Source organism: Myotis lucifugus, unplaced genomic scaffold, assembly GCF_000147115.1.
Source record: "Myotis lucifugus unplaced genomic scaffold, Myoluc2.0 scaffold_273, whole genome shotgun sequence".
Taxonomy (NCBI): Eukaryota; Metazoa; Chordata; class Mammalia; order Chiroptera; family Vespertilionidae; genus Myotis; species Myotis lucifugus.
Window position 1 is genome coordinate 952,625 of NW_005871321.1, and position 16,874 is coordinate 969,498.

The following is a 16,874-nucleotide window of genomic DNA, read 5'->3' on the forward strand; positions in this document are numbered from 1 at the left end:
ATTCTGCTGTTCGGCTGTTCGGTCGATTTGCATATTACATTTTTATTATTATAGATTATAAGTCACTTGAAATATTTTCTGGACCCAAACAACTCAAAAAGAAGTAAATTATATCAGTATCCAGAGACAAGAAGGCACAACAGTACCTAAAAGGATAATGAAAGAGTTGGTTATCTATCTTTAAATCAAATCTCTTCTGGCTTCCATTTTCCATTGCATCTCAACAGCACTTTAAAAAACACACACCACACTTTAGCTTTTAAAACCATTTTAGAATTACAGAAAAATTGCAAAGATAGTACAGAGAGTTCCCATGTACCCCAGAATCAGTTTCCTCTATTGTTAACTATTTAACAATTAGAATGGTAGATCTGTCGAAAATAATGAGCCGCTATTAATGTGGTATTATTCACTGAAGTCCATACTTGTTTCATGTTTCTTAGGTACCCAATGGCTCTTTTTCTGCTATGGGATCCCACCCAGGATACCACATTACACTTAATGATCATGTCTCCTTAGGCTCCTCTTTGCTGTGGCAGTTTCTCAGACTTCCCTAGTTCATAATAATCTTGACTGTTTGAGAAGTACCAGTCAAGTATTTTGTAGACTTGCCTAAATTACTATTTGGTGGTTTTCTCATGAGTAGATAGGAGTTACCAGTGTGGGGGAGCTCATGTGCCATCCCCATCACATCATAGGAAGGGTTTACATGATCAATATGATTCGTGCTGCTGGGTTAACACTGATTACCTGACTCAGGTTCAAGAGTACTTTTAAAAAACTATAGCGTCTACCCTCTCTGAGTTCCCTCTGGACTCTGAGTACTGCTTCTCTATCAGACTGTCCTAGATGCCTGGAGATAAGGTCTTAGCCACAGGGGGCTAACCCAGTGTAGTGACTCGGGGGAACTTGGGGACATGTGGAGAGGAGGTTTGTTTGGTTTTCCTAACAGTTGTCTCCATTGCCTTGGTTGCTGTGATACAATTAACCCGAGAGGTTGCACTTTGAATCTGTTGAAGAGCTAAGGATTTTAAGATGGGTCATGTAGCAGTAGGTGGTAATGCAGGTTTTTGTTTTCTTGTTTTGTTTTATTTTGTTTCCCATAGGAAGAGGAAATCGGGGATGTCGGATCTGTTTGTATTTCCCACTCACAATACCAGGGAAAGCAGACAGGCTTTCAGAACCTGATAATAACTACTTGCATTAAACACAGGACTTTAGCTTTTTAAATGCTTTCACATATTGAATCTGGCCCCCAAATTTTGTTGGATAAATACTTGTAGAATGATTGAATGCAAGAAAGAAGGAAAGAAAGAAAAAAAGAAAGGAAGAAAGGGAGGGAGGGATGGAGGGAGGGATGAAAAGAAAGGAATAAAGACAGGAAGGGAGGAAGGAGGGTAAGAGGGAGGGAGGCAGGAAGGAGGGTAGGAGGAGGGAAGCAGGGAGGGAGGGAGGGGTGAATGTGTACACTTCCAGCTTAGGGCAGCACTGTGAGATGGAAATGGTAAAGAAATTAGATTAGATGGAACTGGATTTATTTCTTCCTCTGCAGCTGACTGACTCTGGGATCTCACGTGTGAGAGTGGATTTCCATAGAATCTGCTCCTTATTGGGTGATTAACTGCATCTCAAGACCAGGGAGAGAGTGCAATGGAACGGTGCACATAGAATAACTGACACGGAGAGGACACCCTATGCTTTTGTTACCATGTGAAACTGGACTGTTAAAACACTGAATACTACCCGAGCTGGTTTGGCTCAGTGGATAGAGCCTCAACCTGCAGACTAAAGGGTCCCAGGTTTGATTCCAGTCAAGGGCACATGCCCAGGTTGAGGGCTCGCTCCCCAGTGGGGAGGGTGCAGGAGGCAGCCAATCAGTGGTTCTCTCTCATCACTGATGTTTCTATCTCTCTCCCTTTTTCTCTGACATCAATAAAGAAATATATATATATATATATATATTTTATATATATATATATATATAAAATATATATATATTTTTTAAAAAAACAAAAACATTGAATACTGTATGTCAACATGGATGCAGCAAATTAATGGTTACAGTCCCCTTTAAAATAATATCACACACAAGGAGAGGGCTACTTATTATTTTTATCCTCACCACTGGACAAAGGAGGGAACTGAGGCCCAGAGAGGTAAAGTCAGTGGCATGAGGAAGGAGGCAGGATTTTAACTCAGTCCTGTTGGCCTCCTCACCCTTGCAGGAATGCACTGGACTATAACCACAGACCCCTTCCTCTCCTGAAGGGGATTTCCTTGTCTGTGACTGCTCTGCTTGGGGATTGCTTTGGGTATGAAGCACGGCCATCACTTTTAATGACTCAGTCTTTTCGGGTCTGATGTATTCCAGATTCTTTCTAAAGGAGCAGAGGGGAACTCAAAATTCCTTAAAAATGGAGAGCACTCTGTTCCTCTGAAAAAAGCTCACTTTATAGCCACCACTACAGAAATCACTCAAGGGTTTGTTTTATTTCTTTCCTTCTTCATTTTTTTGTTAAGAGAAAGAGTCATAATTGCTAAGACTAATGCAGTAAACTCTTCTCTAGAGGATTCCAAACAATGTTGCAGAGCTTCTTAACCCCCTCGGCCACCCGCTTAGGGTCCCTCCAAATTATTGTCTCCCAATAGGAGTGCCCTACTTAGCCTTGTGGGGAGAGAACATTCCACCATTCCTTAGATGTACTATATGCTAAGAGAAGGGAGGGGTGGAGGATCTTCAGGCACTTGGGTCATATGGTTTGTCGCAACCCTGGGAGATGGTTCTCAGTTGGATATCTCAAGTGTTGTGAATCTTCACTAAACTGAAGAATATCACATCTATTATGTGACATTCCAGCCTTTGAGCATCAACAAATACTGATGGAACAGGTATCGCTTTTATTTTTTAGATTATCTGTGGCAAGCTTGCTAGGTGGGGATAAGAAAAACACAGAGCTCATCATTCTGTTCACCCTATTAAGACTGAATTATGATTTCATGATCCGGTGCAGACACCTGTGTCCAGCCCCCATCCCTACCCAGTGGGAGAGATGGTAGTTGAAGACGGAAAAAAAAGTAGCAAGGGAAATGCAAAGATGGAAGAGGACCCTCCTCTGTCCTTTCTGCCTTTGTAACCAGCACCATCCCCATCCATCTCCTAACACGGCTCTCAAGTCTTCCCCTGCACTTGCAGCATAGCTGAGGATTTAATCTACTCAGACAGTGGTAGAATTGGTTGCACTTTCTCTTTTATTTCTCTTTTATTGCATTTGCAGTGGGTGTACAACATGTCTTCATTAACTCTCCATGACATTCAGAATAGCTTTGGATAAAAAAGATACTCAATCAAGAAGGAAAAACAGCCCCTCTCCCTCCCATCTCCAATCCCAAGCATCCCCCAGGGCACGTATTAATTACTGAAGATGAATGCTGGACCTCCGTTCTCAGCAGGGGCTTTTAAATTGTATTGCTCTGCCGGGTCAGAAGATGGTGCTTCATCTTTCGAAATGGTAAAGGAATCTCAACCTCCCGTGGAAGTAGCAGCTAACAATGGCCTCGGTTACTGAGTACCTACCAGGTGTCTAACATTATTAGATTCTGTTCATGAATTAGCACACATAATCCTCCCACCTACCCTACAAGACACATTATTATCCCCATTTGCTAGATGGGGAAGCTGACTCCAAACACCATGCTATTTCCAGTACAGAAGGTGGCTCCCCATGGTTCGACATGGTGGGAGATCTGTAGTTCCTCAAAGTGACCTTGAGTCCAGGAAGACACTGTCACAGTTACCTCCCTTGTTAAAGCCTATGGGAGTGGAGGAGATGGTTCTCAAATCCCAATTCATAAATTGACCTTCGGAGGAATCTTCCCCGTTTCAAACAAGACAGCAGGGTTGTCACTACTATCCACAGAAGAGGCAATGTTAAGGTGGAGTTGACCGGCATTTGGTTAACTGCTGTGTCGCCAAAGTCACCTTTTCTCATTCTTTCCCTGCTTTAACAAAGCATTTCATAGCCCTAACCGGTTTGGCTCAGTGGATAGAGAGTTGGCCTGCGGACTGAAGGGTCTCAGGTTCTATTCTGGTCAAGAGCATGTACCTTGGTTGCGGGCACATCCCCAGTAGGGGGTGTGCAGGAGGCAGCTGATCGATGTTTCTAACTCTCTATCCCTCTCCCTTCCTCTCTGTAAAAAATCAATAAAGTATACTTAAAAACAAACAAACAAACAAAAACAAAGCATTTCATAAATGAAGCTGAAGAGATATTAAGAGCCCAGAAAAACAACACTTGCCAAAATGTTTTATGGGGAACACTAGTCTCAGTGCTTGCTATCAGGGAATACTTTTTGAAAAATCCTAAATATTCTCCCCCTCCTTAACTCCACTCATTATTTCAAAAAACATGTGCTTACTGAAATTCTGAGGTATCCTGCAGGAAAACAAACAAACAAAAACTAAGCCCACCATACACACAAAAAATACTTCTGTATCACCAATACGCTTTCTCTGCTATTTAAACTTTAAATAGTTTCTCTGGAACTATCTGTTCAAATCCTTTGGAATTGTGGCTTTGCAGAGATCACCTTAGGAATCCTTTTGTCGAGGACTATTCAAAGTGTTGTCATCATAAATCCCAAGTAAAATGAGGATTTCACTGCTCTTCTGAAATTCTATACCAATTTATCTTTATTCCTCTTCAGCTTATAGATTAGACTATAAACTAATGTCACATGACAGATGTATTAATAGATTAAAAGGTGAGCAATGTATCCTATCTTGTCCTTTTCCAAACCTCTAACTTGTTTTCCCTGATTACAACTGAATATATGTTCACTTTATAAAATTCATGCTTATCCAAATGTAGAATCCATATGATCTACTTTGAGTTGCAACAGGATTTAATTCTCATTCTCTCACAACATGTAAACTCCCTGATAATGGTCAGGTAGCTTGATGCCTGGAACATTGTAGGCTCTCAGGAAAGGTGAGTTGAATAGATGAATGAGTTCTATTTGAATTAATTTTATCAACTCAGGTGTGAGTTTCTTGTGGACAGAGACCAAAGTCATACTCATCTTTGTTCCCAGACACTTAGCAAGTGGCCCAGTGCATAGCAGACATTCAATAAACCTTGACTACAATTATTTCTCCTTTTGGAGTGCTTCTTAGTGGCCTTTGAAGGAAGGTCTCTGCCACTAGAAGCAGACACACTTGTGTTTGTACTCCCATTCTGTCATGTATTTGCCATATAAGTTTAATTAAGAAGCTAAGTATCTGCATCTATTAAATGGGGCTAACACAGCCTGTTTTATAGAGGTGCCATTAGATACACATGAGGACATACAGGTCAATGTGCTTTGTAAACACTATAGAATTACTTAAGGTATTTATTTTATGATTGTAAAGTGGTCTTTTCCATATATATAGGGAGGGGGAGAGAAAGGGAGAGAGATAGAAACATCAATGATGAGAGAGAATCACTGATCAACTGCCTCTTGCACGTCCCACACTGGGGATCGAGGCCACAAGCTGGGCATGTGCCCTTGACTGGAACTGAATTCAGGAGCCTTCAGTCTGCAGGCTGATTCTCTATCCACTGAGTCAAACCAGCTAGAGCAAAGTTGTCTATTCTTGAAATTAGCCAAGTTTACTCAAATAAGCAAGCATTAACTGCTTCCTGTATGCCAGAGAAAGAAATAGATTAAGAGATAATAGTGAACTGATGTGGTAAGTGATGATGGACATAATTGGGGTAAGTGAAATATGTTTTTGGAACCCAGAAAAGGGACACTTTCTAATCACACTGAGGCTTCAGGTGAAAGAGGTGATGCTGCAAGTGTGTTTGGAAGGAAGACCATTCCAGGCAGAGGAAAGAACTTGAGCAAAAACAAAAAAAACAAAAAACACACAATGAAAACAAATAAAAACAAAACAAAACAGAGATGAATGATACATGTGTGGGGAACTACAACTCTTACAATGTCATGCCAGTCCAAAGGTCCTGTGATAAACAGTTGCCTACTTTATGTAATGTTTTACATAGCATTGGAGAAGAGGAAGTCCATGATGCTTTGTCAAGCATGCTGCCTTTCAGCTAACACAAAATAGGAGATGAATCCTTCCCCATAACCCTTTGAGGGTTGCTAGAACTCAGACAACAGAGGTTACCTGACTGGATCACAACATGTCTCTCCTCATCTATCCTAAATTGAAGAGAGAAGGGGATGGGAATGCCTTTTTCTATAATACATCCTTTTGTGGTGGGCTAGTGAAGGGTGCTCAGTCTGGGCTGGGCCTTTTGTTCCACATGGCCAAGTTAAGTCAATGGGGCTGCTATGGAAGTGGGGTCCCATGACACCTGGCTGGCTGGTTGTAATTCATCACTACATGGCAGTAAGGAAGGAGCCCAGGCTATTAGAACACCCAGGAGGCTGTGGTTGAAGAGTTCCAACAATTAACATTTGCAACTCAGTGTCTCAGTAGGAGACCGAAGCTTTGGAAACTCTGGAGCTCAGCAAAGATTCTGAGGCTTGGGAGCCTTGTCTTTTTGGACACCTTACCCCAAGGAGCTCTCCAAGCCCCTGACATTTGGGGGATTGTCAGAGCTTTGGGCTGCCAGAGAGAGGCCCTGTCTCTGAAGCCAAAGTCATCAACAGAAAGGGAACTGAATGAGCAGGTTTTTCAGAGGCTGGAAGGAAAACTGTTTCGAAAATCTGTTTTGACTTTTGCAGACACTGCCTTTCCCTCTGGCCCCATAATTGAGTGGGGCTGGCGATACTTATTCATTTCTTAGTTTATGGCTGAGTCACCCCCTCCTTCTCATCAAAATGTTATGAGCATGCAGAAGAAAGGCGTTTATTGAGCAGCCTCACTTCATTTGAGGGTGGTAGTGGTGGTGGGGTCATGGCTGTTCTCCCCAAGCAAACTCCAGAGGGGTTCTGAACTGAGCAATGGAGCAGGAAAACAACAGTCCGAATGCAGCTGACCTAGGTGACTTGGGCTTTCTTTAGGTGAGGGTGGGGCAGGGGAATCTATTTGGGCAGCAAATAAGACAGCAGTCTACTCACCAGGATCTCTTTGACAGTTAGACAAAAACTTACGTAGGTACCCAGCAAATGGTTGGCAGGTAATAAGTGCTCCATATCTTTATATAGATGCCTTTCTATATAAGAATATTCTTTTTATTCTCCCCTTCCTACCCAGTTCCATCCCTCTGATTCTGTTTGCAAACCTAGACTAAATTCCAAAGAGCTTCTTTTAGACAAGGGTCAAATGTGAGAATAGCGCCTTTGGTACAGATAATTTAATCAAATTATTAGTTATGCCCCTGGGCTCTCAGTCAGTAAGAAACCCTTTGCTGTTGTATTGCATTATTTGTTTTATTAAGTATCTTCAGGTTCACTACCTCATTCAGCCTGTTCTTCACTTCGTGAAGTAAATAGGCAAACAGTATTATCCTATTGTACTAAAGCTGAGATTCAAGAACAGTGATGAGCTGATGATTCCCTAAATATTTTCTTCTGGCTCTTTCTTACTTTGTTTTTCTTTGAATTCTAGTTTGAGAGATATATTTACCTGCTTTACATTTTTACCATAATACCCCACAGACCCTTCCAACTCAGCATATCTAAAACGGGTTTCATCACCTTTCCTTCTCCAGATTTTCCTGGGTAATCTGGTTAAGTGGAAATCTGCTATTCATTCATTCATCCAAAACAGACCTTTCCTTCCCTCTATAGTCACATGGCCAATCAGTTACCAAGTAAACATGTCTTGTAGGGTCTCCCTTCCATAATCTCAAAAATCCACCTATGTGGCTTCCATCTCACTCCAAGCCATGGTCATCACCAGCCTCCTAACCAACCTCTGAGTATTGACCCTGGTCCCACCCAGTCCATTCTTGACACAACAGACTGAGTGTTCTTGGTAACATGAAAGTCTAATCATAGCACTTTCCACCTCCACTATGTTGAAACTTTCAGTGGTTAATGGGCCTGTAGGATAAATCCATACATTTGATTATTGGTAATGTGACTATTATGATTTGTGACCTGAATACTGGTAGCAGTTATCCCTCTAACAGTGTCTCACACATCGTAGGTCCTTGATGAATACTTGAGAGGTGCAGTAACCTGTCGGAGGCCCTCCACGCAGAGTGAACAACCTGTTACTCTAATTCAAGCCTTGTTTCTCCAAGTCAAGTACTGCATGAAGGAGAAAAATATTCAAGAGGCCACATTGCAGGGATGATCCGAATTCTTTCTGCTCTCAGTTGATAGCTGTGATGTAGCCCCTAATATAGACTATAATGAATTGTAGTTGTCTTCTACAATGAAAGCTTCTCTAGCTTTCACCTGTCTCTGTTATCTCTCCACATTTTCTCTAGCTGTTCCCTTGAGGAACCACTCTGTCTGCACCCCACATTGCCTTTCATTCTTGCAAGATGAGAGAAAAGTTCCTAAGAAGATTTTTGGTATTTGCTTTTTCTGGTTTTGTTTGTCTGTTGTTGCTCTCACCTACCCATCATGAAGTCCCCTACCCCATAAAGGGAAATACAAATAAACTAGAGGTTAGTGTGCCTGTAAAACCAAAGACTTATAACAGTATTTTTCTCCCTCAGCATATGCTTCCACCAGTGTTTATTTAGCTAGAAATTTTAACATAACTAAAACAGCTGTTATTGCCCCTGGGAGGACTGGAGAGTCCCACAAAGAGCATCACTGCCAACAAGTCTGGTATTGAATTTAAAGATTGTTATGAAGAAGTTTCCCATTTCTGTCCGAAGAAAACTGAGGCCAGAGGGTGAAAGAATGTGCCTAAGGCCGCTCAGTGAGAAAGCTGCAGATCTGGAATCCAGGTCTGAGGATTCTCTAGTCTTTGCCTTTCAGCTGTTCTAACAACTCTGAGGCTATTTAACATTGAAATTCCAGAAAAATGAATCCCATTTTCTGTGGATCCAGAGGTAGTTAGCATCACGGTAAGAGTTTGAGGAGTGTGGAAAACTGACTGCATTTTGAGGGACGGGATGTTCCATTAATCGCGGAAGCCAGTAATATGCCTTCAGTTGACCAATTTTTTCAGAGCCAACACTCAATATCCACTATATTCCAATACATTCATAATTTCAGCCCAGCAGGAGAAAAAAGGAGAGAGAAAGAGAAAGGGAGCAGAGAGAGAAAAAGAGAGGAGAGGAGAGGAGAGGAGAGGAGAGGAGAGGAGAGGAGAGGAGAGGAGAGGAGAGGAGAGAAGAGGAGAGAGAGAAGAAAAGGATAGAGGAAGGAGGGAGGGAGGGAGGGAGGGAGGGAGGGAGGGAGGGAGGGAGGGAGGGAGGAAGGAAGGAAGGAAGGAAGGAAGGAAGGAAGGAAGGGAGGGAGGGAAAGAGAGAGAGGGAAGGAAGAAGGAAGAAAGAAGAAAGAAGAAAGAAGAAAGAAGAAAGAAGAAAGAAGAAAGAAGAAAGAAGAAAGAAAGAAAGAAAGAAAGAAAGAAAGAAAGAAAGAAAGAAAGAAAGAAAGAAAGAAAGAAAGAAAGAAAAGAAAGAGAAAGGAAAAGAATAGCAGTTGAATGACTGACTCCATGCATGTGTTTGGCTTTGGCTTTGGTGGAGTGGATGGGCTGGTTTAAATTTGTCAGTTGCTGGCTCAGATTTCCAGTGCTTTGCCTCTGAAGCGTGTTTCTGTTGAATTTTAAATGGGAATGAAATTAGGTCTCCACATAGGACCTTTCATAGTTTTATTTCCTTGGGTGTTCCTGAATGGCTCACCAGGACGGAAAGCAGTGCTGTGCATGGGACCCTACTGAGAGGCCCTTATGCTCTGAAGGAGAAATTACTCATTGCTGCCGGGTTATTAGTTGAAACACATCTAAAACCTGGCCATGCAGATGTTAATCTTGGGCGTTTGGAGGCTTTAAAACATATCAGGAAAGGAAATTTAGGCTGTAAGGAAACCTATTGCTGATTTACCCCAATTCCTTTTTTTAAAAAAAGAAAAAGAAAGAAAGAAAATCAAAGAGCAGAGTAGGGAAGTGACATGTCTCAGGGTTACAGTGGTGAGTTACCAACAAAACAAGGAGGGATATCCCTGTTTCTCAGCTAAGCTGTACTAAGAACAAGGAAGCCTTTAAAGCACCGAGTGTCACTGTGTTGATGGCAGAATCCCTGCAGACAAAACAGGGCTCAGTCCTTTCTCTTTCATTGTTGTCTATGCCAAAGTCTAATAATCTATAAAGTATTTTGAGCTCAACTATCATTTTTATGAATAGTTGAGCTCAAATAGTTCCCAGGGCCCCCTCTGCCACTCTTCCAAGGTCTGCCCCTTGGCCCTCTCCTTTCTTCACAAAGACTGCAACTGCCCCCGCTTTCCTGGGACTGGCTTCACAGAGCTGCCCTCCATGGGGTCACTGAAATGTCTCTTTCCTTCAAACACAAGAGCCTGAGGCAGTGTGGTATTCGGGAAAGGAAAGTGAGGCAGGGCAAAGAAAAAGCAAACACAATCAGATAAATTACTGAGCTATCCACGACTGCCCAAGAACATACAGCTAATGGCTGGCTTGGGGAGGGTATCTCTGGAACAGCAGGGTAGAATCACTATGCATCAGAACAGTTATTCAGGGTTGAGCAAAGACAAATGGCAAGGATTTATCTGTTTAGTCTTTACCCTCTCATTGGTCATAATGTTCCACAAAGAAGCTAATGCTCCAGCATCATCTGACACGTCCAGAGATCACTGCAGCAGTCAGAGCACCTGAGGAATGGTGGGATCTGAGCAGAAGGGATGCTAAAGCTGCAGGAGCCTGCATCGCAGTGGGTTCCACAGAGGCCAGGCAACATCCTGGTCCTTCTTCCCTAGGGAAGGTGCAGGCAGTCAAGTGTCAGGAGATGAGGTGACAGAAAGATCCAAGAAATACCAGGTCAGATCACTGTCTCAAGCAGATCTGAGATGTGTGAACTGCAACCAGAAGCTTCTGCATAGCCCAGATGGAGAAGGTCAGAATTTAGAGAGGCCTTCAGAAACTATTTTTCTATTTGAATCCCATGCTTTTCCAAAATATATCAATAGTGTATCCACTCTTCAGCCCTTCTGTTCAGCTGTCTTTCTCTCATTCTCCACCTCTCCATTCTCTCTCCTCAGTATCCCTATCGCCTTAGATAAAACTTCTCAACCTTAGTTATTAAAGATGAATTGATACATCCCCCATCCCACTGCCATAACTAAGAAAAGAGTTTCAAAAGGAAGACGGAGGACAGGTTACAGTGTCTTGAAAATCAAGTTTAGCCGAGTTTTGGAGCTGCCCAGTGACAGTCTCTAGCAAAGAGTGATGCTATACTTTTGCTTCAAATAGTCTTTACCAACTCCCCATACTTGAATTCCATTCTTTTCTCCTTTCTAACCCAAGTCCTACCCATTTCCAAGACACACCTAATTTCATCACCTCTTTTTTTCACTCACGCTTCCATTTCTGAGATGTTGCATAGTTATTGAGCATCTACTGAATTCTAGGTACAGGGCAAGTTTCTAGGAATAGAAATAGCAACCTAGTGCTAGCAAGTCTAGCAAGAAGAGCTGTCAAAAACAGAAAATTACATCCTCCTGTGAAAAGATTTAGGAAATACTTCCCAGGAAAAATGGCATCTAACATATGGAATGAAGGATGAAAAGGGATTAACCTAGATCCCTGCAGAGGAAACTATGTTCAATGGCTGGGAGGCGAGAGAGAGCATGGTGCTTCTGATCCCTCAGTATGAACTGACCCACAGAAATATTGCATGAGAGGTGTGGTGGTCAGTCTTGATGATCCCTGGTGGTTCTGATCTAGTCAATTTATTTACAATCTGGTGTAGTTTCCTTCTGCTTTCAATAGGGTGAGTAGGTGTCATCACTAAGATGTTTTGGAAATGATAGTGTGTGACTTCCAAAGTAAAAAAGACATTACAGCTTGTACTATACCCTTTCCTGGATCACTCATTCTGGGGCAATGCCACCTGCCATGTCATGAGGACACTCAAGTAGTCTTATGGAGAGACCGACATAGATAAAAATGGAGACATCCTGCCAGCAATTAGCATTCATTCGCCAGGTGTGTGATTCCGTTCCTTTGGAGGTAGACCCTCCAGTTATAGTTAAGCCTTTAGAAACTGCAACCCCAGATGACATCTTGACTGCAACCTCATGAGAATCCTAACCCCGATCCCCCTGGCTGATCTGCTCTACAATTGCTAATTTACAGAAACTGTGGGCAAAAATAAACATGTATTGTTCTAAGGCATACAATATTGGGGTAATTTGTTAGACAGCAATAGGCGACTGATAAAAGAGGAAAGGCGCTAAGACTGGGGAAGTAGGCATAGATCAAATCATGTAGGGATTTGTAGGGTCTATTGAGATATTGGAACTTTAAGAACTACAATGAATCATTAATAGACTTTAGGCACAGGAGTGATGTCATGAGGTTTATGTTCCTGTGGACTCTTTGAAGTCAATTGTGTCCTCAAATTTCTCTTTCTTGAATGGTGGACACAATGCTTTGCATTAGATACGACAAATGTACATTTCAACTGGAGAATGATAGATTGTAGACAGTATAGGATCTCTCAGTAGCGGCAAGAAAGGAGGATCTCTGGTTCCCAGACTAAGTAAAATTGATGAAACGCAGCTCCAACATGCTCTCACTCCCCACCAGACCCATATTTATGGATGATTGAAGTGAAATGTCTGCTGTCAAGCATGTTAAATGCAGCCTCTTTATTACATGAGTGTGGGGGGACAGGAAGAACATCTGCCTAACAGACATATCATAATATAGCATGATTTTTTCCAAATATATTTATATGCTTTGTGTGGGAGTTGGAGTAATGATTTGACCCCAAAATGTCAAAATATGTGACGTATAGAATAATGTAGTCTTAAAATAATAGACTGTTGAAGTAATCTAGTCCAACTCAATCTGGATTCATCTATAAAGAGGCTCATAATGGTACCTACTTTGAGTGCCAACTGCTAGGTACTCTGCTAAAACCCTCAAGTTACCTGATTTACTGTAAGCACACCTTAGAGGTACATACTATTAGCACTTTTAAAATGGATAAATAACCAAGCCAAGATTTAGAAAGCCTACATAGGTGCTTTTCAAATGCTAAGGTGCAAATGAATGGCCTGGACCTGTTAAGATCCAGATTCTGATTCAATAGGTCTGGGTTCATGAAACCCAAGTTTCTGTATCTCTAACAACAATGCAACTCCCAGGTGATGCTAGCACAACCTTGGTAAATAATACACAGTCTCAAGGTAGGGGTGTGGCAGATTGAAAGCCTCTCCTGCTGTTCTTCAAAGAGTAGATTCTTAATCACTACCAACCAACCACATCTCCACCCGACTGGAGTGGTGGTTATCCAGTCTCTTCTCAAATGCTTCCATATGCTTGGGGTCCTCCACTTCTCAAGGTGACTCTCCTTTCCAATTTTAAATGGCTATAAGGTGACAGGTTCTCTCATGGGCTGAGTCAAGTTCTGTACCCACGGAGCTTCAGGGGGTCACTTGTTGAACCATTACTAAAGCAGCACTTTCTTTATGATAAGACTATTGCCCCTTACCTGTGCTCCAGTACTCAAGGGCCCCTGGAGAAGAAAAGGGGAGAATTTGGATATGAACAAATCTCTTGAACCCAAAACACGAATGAATGAATGACTGAACACACAACAGGGGACAGAGGCACAGTATTCCAGAATGAGTGAGTCCAGGCATTTACTAACCTGCACCAGCCCTAAAGGAACGGTGTTATAGAAGGAGCTGGCCGTACTCAGGATCATCTTTCCTTTCTCATACCATTTCTACCAATAGGTATATGGGCCTTGAACATGTTGATAAATAACATATATCATGAGTGAAATTAATTATACCCCTCCATACAAATTGGCCCTATTGATCAACTGAGTCTACTCATACTCCCATTCATATAGAATAAGGCATAACAAGTTGCCCATGAGAAAATTAGTTGGCTCTGGTGGACCGAATTCATAAGCTCTGAGTGGGGAGAGGGCCTTTCCTACTAATGGGCTGTAGGCTCTCGAATACTAAGCTAAATTGTCTGATCTCTAGGAGAGCAGTATAGTATACAGAAAATACATGGAGACAGGGGGTCAGACAACCTGAGTTCTAATACCACCTCTACAGCTAATTTTATGTCTTCATCTAACCATCTGCAAAAAGAGGGGCTGGCCGGGGGATCAGACCAAATGGTCACCCACTTCTACCAGATCAGAAACTCAAGGCATTAACTTCACAGAATGCAAGCCAAGCCTTGGCTTCAAAGGAGACAGGAACCCAGCATCTCACAACCAGAACACTAAACTGCTGATTATTTATCTTCATTTTCTAACAGCAGCAGCAGAAAAAGAAAAAAAAAATCAGGGATATGATGTTAGGAAAGGAACCAGTGATGTTGACCGAGGATCCTAATCTGTTACTCACTTTTTCAGGGCAGGATGTATTTCTCTCAAAAGCCAGCGGAGAGAAAAGACCCACAGATGGATGGTGGTAATTCTCGCTGCCTTGCCTCTCAGTTCAGAATGTACTAGATTAACAAACATTTGGAAACCTCTCTCGGTTCCATATTCCCGACTCACAAATAGGAATTATGAGTTCTTTGACATCCTGCTGACGTTATATTGTTTCTTGATGTTCTTCAGGTAAATTTCTTTAAGTGTCTATCCTTGGCTGAAATGATATCGTATAATTGTTTCCATCAATAATCCTTAGTGACTTGTAGGAGATGGGCCCTCAAATGCTGCCATCTACCATAGGGAGACCAAGTTTCCATTTAGATGATAAACCACAAGAATTTTAGAAGCTATGGGCCAACTTTTATGGAGGTTTCTTGTTAATATTACTCATGATATATTTTCCCCCTATTACTCCAAAGCCATATCCCTTTCAACGACTGGAAAGAGTGTGTATTGTCTGAGTTTAGTGTCTGTAGAGGCAGAAGCTTGGGGAAAATGAGGCTTCTTGGGTGTGGATTAAGCACCAGGAAAGTGTTCCAAATATAGAATTGCAGGGTCAAAAATGTAACAGAGTCAATTATTTTAAAAATCAGACTTTAGAGAGTGAAGGGCAAAGAGAAAAGAGGCTCATGTTTATCGACACCAGCTATGTGCCAGGCACATGCTAGTACCTTCATGCATGGCTCCCTGTTTAACTCCTGAGAATTATTGTTAATCCAGCATTCCAAGTGAGGAAATTCAGTGAGACTGCAAGAGTTTAAATAATTTGTCCAAATTCACACAGCTAGCAAGTTGCAGAGAGCCCTTGTCTCCAGCAGGTCTTGTGAGATCTAGAACCTAAACTCTTTTCAGCATTCTTGGCTCTGCCACTTCTTTGCTAAGTCACCTTGGAAGAGTTACTTACCCCGACAGAGCCTCCATTTCTTTATCTCTAGAAAATGGGATGTAGGATGAGTTTGATGCTTTTACCCAGAGCAGATAGTCCTCAGCAAGAAATCAGAACAATAGAAATGGTACCTATTAAAGTTATCAACATCATCTTATTGCTTGCTGCCTCTTAAAGAAAGAAAAAAATAGAGGGAGGGAGGGAGGATGGAAGGATGGAAGAAGAGGGAAGGAGGGAGACTGAAAGGATAGAAGGAAAGAAGGAAGGAAAGTGCTAAGGCAGTGGAGAAGGGGAAAGGGATAAGAAGAAATATCACACCATTTTCTCCCTGAATTATAACCTGTCATGTGTTTGATTCTGTGGACATGAAGTTGACACTTCAGGACCTCACCATGTGCTTCTGCGACCATAGTCAGAATGCATGGGGAAAACATTCACAAATAAGATCCTTCCTCCTTTGTCTTCCCCTCACTTATACTCTCTCCTTCCCATTTCTTACGTGGACCCCTTGTCTAGTTGTATAACCCCTCCTTGTCCTCTCTTGCCTGTGAATGCATCCTCATCTTGAGAAAGGTGGGTGCATAGGCAGGAAAGCAGAGGCCAGGAATTTGGATGTAACTGGTCAGAATATAATGGAGTGGGTAGGTTGTACAGAGATATCCAGAATTATCCAAATTTAGCTTCCTGAACTGTCAGCATTGAATGGAATTCCTAAAAGCTAAACCAGATTGAGTAGGAAGGCCTTAAAGATCACCTAGTATAATTGGCCCATTTTAAAGATGAGGAAACTAAGGCACAAGGCAAGGGACTTCTACCACCAGGGAGGGAGGCAAAGGGTGTCATGGCTATCATTTCTTTTTATATACTCTGGCACTTCAGCCCCTATTCATCTTCTGCTTGGAGATACATCATAGTGACCTCAGGGATTTTGAATTGTCACTTTTGTCTCTGTTCTCCTTACCCTCAGGTTCTTGACTTAGGAGCTCCAAAAAATACTCATCCATCTTACTTTCTTTATCCACTTCAAAACTGTCTGGCTTTCCCCAGACACCAGTTACTCTCTTTTTCCAATCTTAAATTTCAGCCCTGAAGCATTCCCCAATAAGGACTCAACTGAGGGGAGTCATTCTAAAACAAATATGTTCCAGACTTATAAAACTAGCTTCAGACATGTGTGTGCATGTGTACTCCACAATATACTTCCAATCAGCAACTGACTTGCTTTTGAACACTGGACAAGCAGATCTGCATTTTCTGTCTAGGACTGTGAGCCCTTAAGAATGCGACTGTTTGGTTGGATAACACTAATTTTTATGCTACCCGACAAGTCCAGAGTGCATCTGAGTTGGTTGTTATATTTATGAGAGCTCTTTTCCAACCTACCTCTGTGGGTTATCAAATGTACAAACCGAGTTGGCCACCAAAAGGAGTTATAGTATAAGCAGGTAGTAGGAGTTCATTTTAGGAAGCTTTAATCTAATACTTGC